Here is a 7,591-nt window from a genome sequence, read left to right on the forward strand (position 1 = left end):
GTGATATCCTGAAGAGTGTTTTCCAACTTGGTTCCATTTTCCCCCTCACTTTCAGGCACCCCAATCAGATGTAGATTTGGTCTTTTCACATAATCTCATACTTCTTGGAGGCTTTGTACATTTCTTTTTCCTCTTTTTTCTTTAGACTTCTCTTCTTGCTTCATTTCGTTCATTTGATCCTCAATCACTGATACTCTTTCTTCCAGTTGATCGAGTTGGTTACTGAAGCTTGTGCATTTGTCACATATTTCTCGTGTCATGGTTTTTATCTCTGTCAGTTCGTTTATGGCCTTCTCTGCATTGATTATTCTAGTTATCCATCCTTCCATTCTTTTTTCAAGATTTTTAGTTTCTTTGCACTGGGTATGTAATTCCCCCTTTAGCTCTGAGAAGTCTGATGGACTGAAGCCTTCTTCTCTCAACTCGTCAAAGTCATTCTCCATCCAGCTTTGATCCATTGCTGGCGATAAGCTGTGTTCCTTTGGACGGGGAGATGTGCTCTTATTTTTTGAATTTCCAGCTTTTCTGCCCTGCTTTTTACCCATCTTTGTGGTTTTATCTGCCTCTAGTCTTTGATGATGGTGACGTACTGATGGGGTTTTGGTGTGGGTGTCCTTTCTGTTTGTTAGTTTTCCTTCCAACAGTCAGGACCCTCAGCTGTAGGTCTGTTGGAGATTGCTTGAGGTCCACTCCAGACCTGTTTGCCTCGGTATCAGCAGCGGAGGCTGCAGAAGATAGAATATTGCTGAACAGCGAGTGTTCCTGTCTGATTCTTGCTCTGGAAGCTTCGTCTCAGGGGTGTACCCCTCCGCGTGAGGTGTCAGTCTGCACCTAGTGGGGCATGTCTCCCAGTTAGGCTACTCAGGGGTTAGGGACCCACTTGAGCAGGCAGTCTGTCTGTTCTCAGATCTCAGCCTCGGTGTTGGGAGATCCACTGCTGTCTTCAAAGCTGTCAGGCAGGGTCATTTGCATCTGCAGAGGTTTCTGCTGCTTTTTGTTTAGCTGTGCGCTGTCCCCAGAGGTGGAGTCTACAGAGACAGGCAGGCCTCCTTGAGCTGCTGTGGGCTCCACCCAGTTTGAGCTTCCTGGTGGCTTTGTTTACCTACTTAAGCCTCAGCAATGGTGGGCACCCCTCCCCCAGCCTCGCTGCTGCCTTGCACTTAGATCACAGACTGCTGTGCTAGCAATGAGGGAGGCTCCGTGGGCATGAGACCCTCCCAGCCAGATGTGGGATATAATCTCCTGGTGTGCCGTTTGCTAAGACCCTTGGTAAAGCGCAGTGTTAGGGTGGGAGTTACCCGATTTTCCAGGTGTTGTGTGTCTGAGTTCCCCTGGCTAGGAAAAGGGATTCCCATCCCCCTTGCGCTTCCCAGGTGAGGCGATGCCTCACCCTGCTTCAGCTCTCTCTGGTCGGGCTGTACCAGCTGACCAGCACCGATTTTCTGGCACTCCCTAGTGAGATGAACCTGGTACCTCAGTCGAAAATGCAGAAGTCACCCGTCTTCTGTGTGGCTCGCACTGGGAGCTGGAGACTGGAGCTGTTCCTATTCAGCCATCTTGCTCCGGAGCCTGAATGAATGTTAAATGAAAATTAATGTCATTCAGAGATATTAATTATAAACACAGAGCTTCTGTTGGTTTAAGCACAACAGCTGTTTATTAAGGGATGCTGAGGACCAGAATCCTTAGAAAGGCTGGGGAATCCAGCTTGGAAGCCATGAAGCCAGATAGCCTTCACAAATCCCATCACCAGATTCTCCTGCAGATTCTTCCTGCTGCAGCAGCTGGCATGGGCCTCACAGCTTGCACCACCTGTTCAGGCCTGCAAGGCATCTATTAGGGCTTCTGGCACTGCTGCTTCTGCTAGTTGCGCTTTCTCAAGATACCATGTTCATTGCAGCATTGCCTTCCAAATCAAAGTCTCACACAACCTAATAGTTCTGATGGTTATTATTCCTGCAAGTCTGTCTCTGGTCCTGGGAAGGCCCACCCTCTTCAACCCATATTGTTTGATTCATTCGAGATAGCAATCCATCTGTTTTTAAGGCTGATTTTACCCTTGGGTGAAAGTCAGCTTTTTAAGGTCGTCTTCAGGAACAGAATGGTGGGACCTTGGCAGGAAGCACCAATGTTTGCTGCAACCTCACCTCTTCTCCCCCACCCCTGATACAGCCCCAAGTTCACTAACTTGTCTTGTTTCTCCCTTCCTGCCCCCCTGCCCGCCCCTGTGCTTAAAGCCTACACTATCTTTAGGCCACCTAATAAATTCCTATTTCTTCCTTGAGTCAAGTTTCAGTTACCTGCTGAGCCACCACCTGGTTGTTCTTTGATTCAATACACAAATGCCTCCAAGGCCTAGACCAGTGGTTCTCAGCTCTGGCTGTATGTTAGAATCAAGGAGGAGTGAGGGGCTGGGCCTCAGGCAGTCTGATTTAATAGATCTTGAGTGAGTCCAGATGTAGGTATTTTTGGCAGCTCCCTAGTTTATTTGACCAGGGAAACTGTCTTCTAAAATCCCATCATGGTTTTACTTACAAGGCCAAAAGCTTTAAGCAAGGAGTGAACATCAAAAGTACAATATCAAACAAGAGTAGAAGAGGGTAATATACTCCCACTTTCTGATAACTATCTGCAAATACTAACTTTTGAATTAACCATTTGGCAAGTAGAGGCTACAAATTAGCCTTTTGGGGTCATTTTAGCTTTTAGGCTTGAAAATCATATAAATTCCTCCTAAGTCATTTTGTACCTGTTAATATTGAATTTATATAGAAAAGGGGGTTGGGCACAGTGACTCACACCTATAATCTCAGCAGTTTGGGAGGCCAAGGTGGGAGAATTGCTTGAGCCCATGAGTTCAAGACCAACCTGGGCAAAACATGAGACTTTATCTCTACAAAAAAAAAAAAAAAAAAAATTATAATAAAATAAATTAGCCAGGGGTGGTGGCGCATGCCTGTAGTAACAACTACTCAGAAGGCTCACTTGAGCCCAGGACTTCCAGGCTGCACTGGGTTATGGTTGCACTACTGCACTCTAGCCTGGTGACAGAGTGACACGGGGCCTCAAAGATAAAGAAACAAATAGAAAAGGGGAGAGAGGAAAAGGGGTCTTTAAGGGAGTGACACAATGCCTCATTGTCCAGTCTCTAAGATAAATGAAGAATGGGAAATTCTAAATTCTGCTTATTTCAAACATGTGGTTCATTCATAACATGAATCATCTGATGATAAAGTGATTGAAGTAAAAATATCAACAGCTGTGAAACTACCAGGATGTTTATTACTCATTCTTGTTTCCATCTCTTGTCAATTTCTCCATCTATTCCCCATTCTGAACTGTCAGTTATAATGATAAGAGCAGACAGAGGGAAACAACAGGCCTTCAGTGACGAACTAGGTAAGATGCTATGAACAATGGGAAAATGGGGAAGAAACATCTAAATATGGCTCCCTTCTATATATGAATCGGCAACATTGTGAGGTTTTGCTGTGGATGACTATGGGAACAATTGATATTCTACTGCTGCTACTGTTGAAAACAAGACGACAGACCCCGAACTGCCATTTGGTATGCAACCAGGTAGCAATGCAGCCGCTAAGTAACACAAGGACCCACCAGTAGGGGGCAGTTGTCATTTTTTTCCCCAATTAACAACTGAATCCCTGCCCTATGGTTGGGAATCACCCACCTCCCCGACAGAAGCTAAGAGCATCAGACACACATTTTGCACGCTGCCTTTGTAGCTAGGGAATGGGCATAGCTACCAGACCAGGGTCCACCAAGCACAGACAACCCCCAGACTTAGAATCAAAAGCTCAGTGGCCAGAAGTGACGCATGATGGCAGCTATTTTCAGTTGTCAGATGCAGCAGTGGTAGGGGTTCTAACAGATGGGTCCAGTATCAAGGGCATTGGTGGGGGCAGGCTGCAACATTAGGGATACAGTGCTGGCAGTGGAGAGGGCACTGCAGGACCAGTTATATACTATGATGGAGCTGGTTTTTAGACCTCTTAGATATATTTGATGAGCTACCCAATATCCTTTGAATAAAATATTTCTTTCTTTTTTTTTTTTTTTTTTTTTTTTTTGAGACAGAGTCTCTTGTTGCCCAGGCTAGAGTGCATTGGCACAATCTCAGTTCACTGCAACCTCCATCTCCCTGATTCAAGCGATTCTTCTGCCTCAGCCTCCCAAGTAGGTGGGATTACAGGCATGTACCACCACACATGGCTCATTTTTTTTTTTTTTTTTTTTTTTTTCAGTAGAGACAGGTTTTCCCCATATTGGTCAGGCTGGTCCCAAACTCCTGACTTCAGGAGATCCACCCACCTCAGCCCCCGAAGTGCTGGGATTACAGGCATGAGCCCCTGCACTCAGCCTCTTTTCTTCTTAAATTACCCTGGATTATTGCAACAGTCATGCAGTCATCTCTCTACCTCGAGTCTTGCCATTTTTTGCAGGTGTTCTCAATGGAGTAGTTAGAGTTCCTGTAACCATATCAATTATAGCATAACATTTCTCTATTCAGAACCCTCCAATGCATCCCATCCCACTCAGTTAAAAGCAATAGACTTTTACAGTGGCCTACAGGGCCCTATGCATACCCATCCCCATTATGTCTCTGAGCACATAGCCTATCGCAGTCTCCTTTACTCAGTCTGCAGCCTTTACTCAATCTGCAGCAGCCACTTAAAGGTATCTCCCTCAAGGACTATTTATGTGCTAAATTTTACCTGGCAAGTTCTTCCCCCAGAAATCCTCATGACTCACTCCCTCACCTCCTTCAAGCCTTTGCTGAAATATTCCCTTTGTGAAGGCTTCTCTAACAATGCTACATAAAACTGCACCCCATCACCCCCTTTTCCTGCTTCCCTGCAACCCTTATCCCCTTTCCCTGCTTTAGTTTCTTCCATAGAACTTATCACTAGCTAACATGTTATATTCAACTTGTTTGTTTATGTCTGTCTTGCTCAGCTCCCATTAGAATGTAAGCTTCAAAAAGGCAGAGATCTTTGTTCACTGCTGCATCTATGGTGCCTGGAATAATGAGTGCCTGACAGAGAATAGGTCTTCAATAAATATTTCCTGGATGGATGAGTGACTGAATCAAGAGGATGTCAATGATACGTGAAAAGTGTAAGTTTCCCTGATAAAGGGAAGATAGCAGGAAGAAGAAAGTGACTTTGCAGATTGGCAACTAGAGCTCAGCTGACGACGCAGCATATCTTCCTGAAAGTCAGTTGGGAGAAAGAAGTTTGAACACAGGAATAGTCAGAGACATCTTGAGGATTCTTTGTTTTTGCTTATTAAGGAGTAGATTGGTATTTTTCAGTTCAATATGGCCAAGAGGAAACCAGCAATCAATATTGGCGGACAGAAATTCTGATTATGGAACAATTGCATAAATTCACTTAGGAAGAGTTGGGCAGTATAATCATGTTACTAGTGAGAGCAGCTACCTCTCTTGATTGCTTACCAAATGCCAGGTGATTTCCAGGCTATACATGGAGTATCCCATTTAATCCTTACAACAAAGTCATGAGGTAGGCACTACTATTTTCATCTTATAAGTAAGAAAATAAGCTAAGCAACTGGTCAAAGACCATATACCCATATACCTGGAAAACGTCATTTTCATTTGGTTATGTTTTGAGATGAGACAAGATCGAACATTTTAGGTTGATCTCTGTAATCTAAAAATGAGCCTATAGAATTGTACATAACAAGCATGAAGTTGTGGAACATGAACAGGCAGATGAGGTTTGAACATCAGATCTGCAACTCTCTGTCTATATGACTTTAGGCAAGTTACTTATCTCTCTGAGTTTAGATTCATCCTCATTTGTAAAGTGTAAAAAATCATACAATTCTTGTAGAGTTGTCACCATTAAATATAATCACACATGGAAACAACTAATATAATGTCTAACCCAGAGAAGGCACTCAAGAAATAGCATTATTATCACTATTATTATTGTTATTATTATTATTGAAGGAATTCAGAGTCTACTCTCTTGGCTCCATACTTGTGAGTGCCCACACAAGCATACTTCTCAAACAATGTTTAGAATCAACTGGGCAGCAGTTTGAAAGTGCAAATACCTGAGTTCTACCCCCAGAGATTCCAATTTAGAGATGATGGGAGTCTAGAAATCTCACTCTCAAATGGAAAACTGGCATTCTCTTAACTCCAAAAAGAACTTCTTACTTTCTAGTGTTGTGCAACCTAATGTATGCTACCTGAAATTCCCATGTGAAACTAACCTCTCCAAAGCAGTGTTGCCTAAGGTTAAGGGAATGCGTTCTGGAACCTTGGGCAAAACACACTGAGCTCTATGGGCCTCACTGTCTTTATCTGTAAAATTGGGATAACAATAATTCCTACTTCATACAGATGAATCAGGGCTTAAAATAAACATGTAAAATAATTAGAAAGAGCCTGACATAAATTAGATAATCTAATAAAAATAATAAAGACAACAATTATTATTTTATTCTATTTCTCATTCTTTGATCTCCTACTGATGGAAGGATTTTTTTTAAGTGGAGATTATTTTCAGTCCCAAACTTTGCACACAGTATCCTGGCTGGCCTTCACCAATAAAAGAGGCAACACACTGAGCCCACTTCTGCTGGAGCCTGTGCTGAAGAAAGTAGGGCCTGCTGAGCAGTTCCAGACTGGCCTTAACAAGACTTGACAATGCTTCATATATGTGAACTAAACTAAATCTCACAAATAAAAATTTCATGTATTCTAGTGTGTAGAGAAGAGGATACTAGTGCATCCATCTCCCCAGCTGCTCTGAGGATGCAGTAATTCCTTCCCCTGGTCACTCTTACCCACCCAATCAGGTCTCCACTCTTGGTGTAGCTGCTTCCCTTAGCAAAGAGGCCTTCTCTGGCTACACACTCAAAAGCACCCCACTCACCTTGCACCTCTCCTATATTAATCTGTTCTCACATTGCTATAAAGGAATACCTAAGAGTGGGCAATTTATACAGAAGAAAAGGTGAAAGTGGCTTAGGGTTCCGCAGGTAGTACAGGAAGCAAGTTGCTGGCATCTGCTTGACTTCTGGGGAAGCCTCAGGAAACTTACAATCATGGTGGAAGGTGAAGGGAAAGCAGTCATATCATGTGATGAGGGCAGGAGGTGTAGGGGAAGGAGGTGTCACGTGTTTATAAACCACCAGATCTCTTAAGAACTCACTATTGTGAGGACAGTACAAGGGGATGGTGCTAAATCATTCATGAGAAATCCACCCCCATGATCCAGTCACCTCCCACCAGGCCCCACCTCCAACACTGGGAATTACAACTCAACCTGAGATTTGGGTGGGAAAACAGATCCAAGCCATAATCACCTCCCCACACCCAAATGGACACATCATTGCTCTGCCATTTCCTCTATCTCAGCCCTTTGTCTACTTTATAGCTCTTATCACAATACATAGTCTGATAATCATTTCACTTATTTTTCTGCTTTCCTGTTTCCAGGCTGTGCCATCTAAACACACGCACACACACACACACACACACACACACACACACACACACACACATCCTTGTACGTTTCAGGAACACTGGGAT

Source organism: Rhinopithecus bieti, unplaced genomic scaffold, assembly GCF_001698545.2.
Source record: "Rhinopithecus bieti isolate Rb0 unplaced genomic scaffold, ASM169854v2 scaffold_18354, whole genome shotgun sequence".
Classification (NCBI taxonomy): Eukaryota; Metazoa; Chordata; class Mammalia; order Primates; family Cercopithecidae; genus Rhinopithecus; species Rhinopithecus bieti.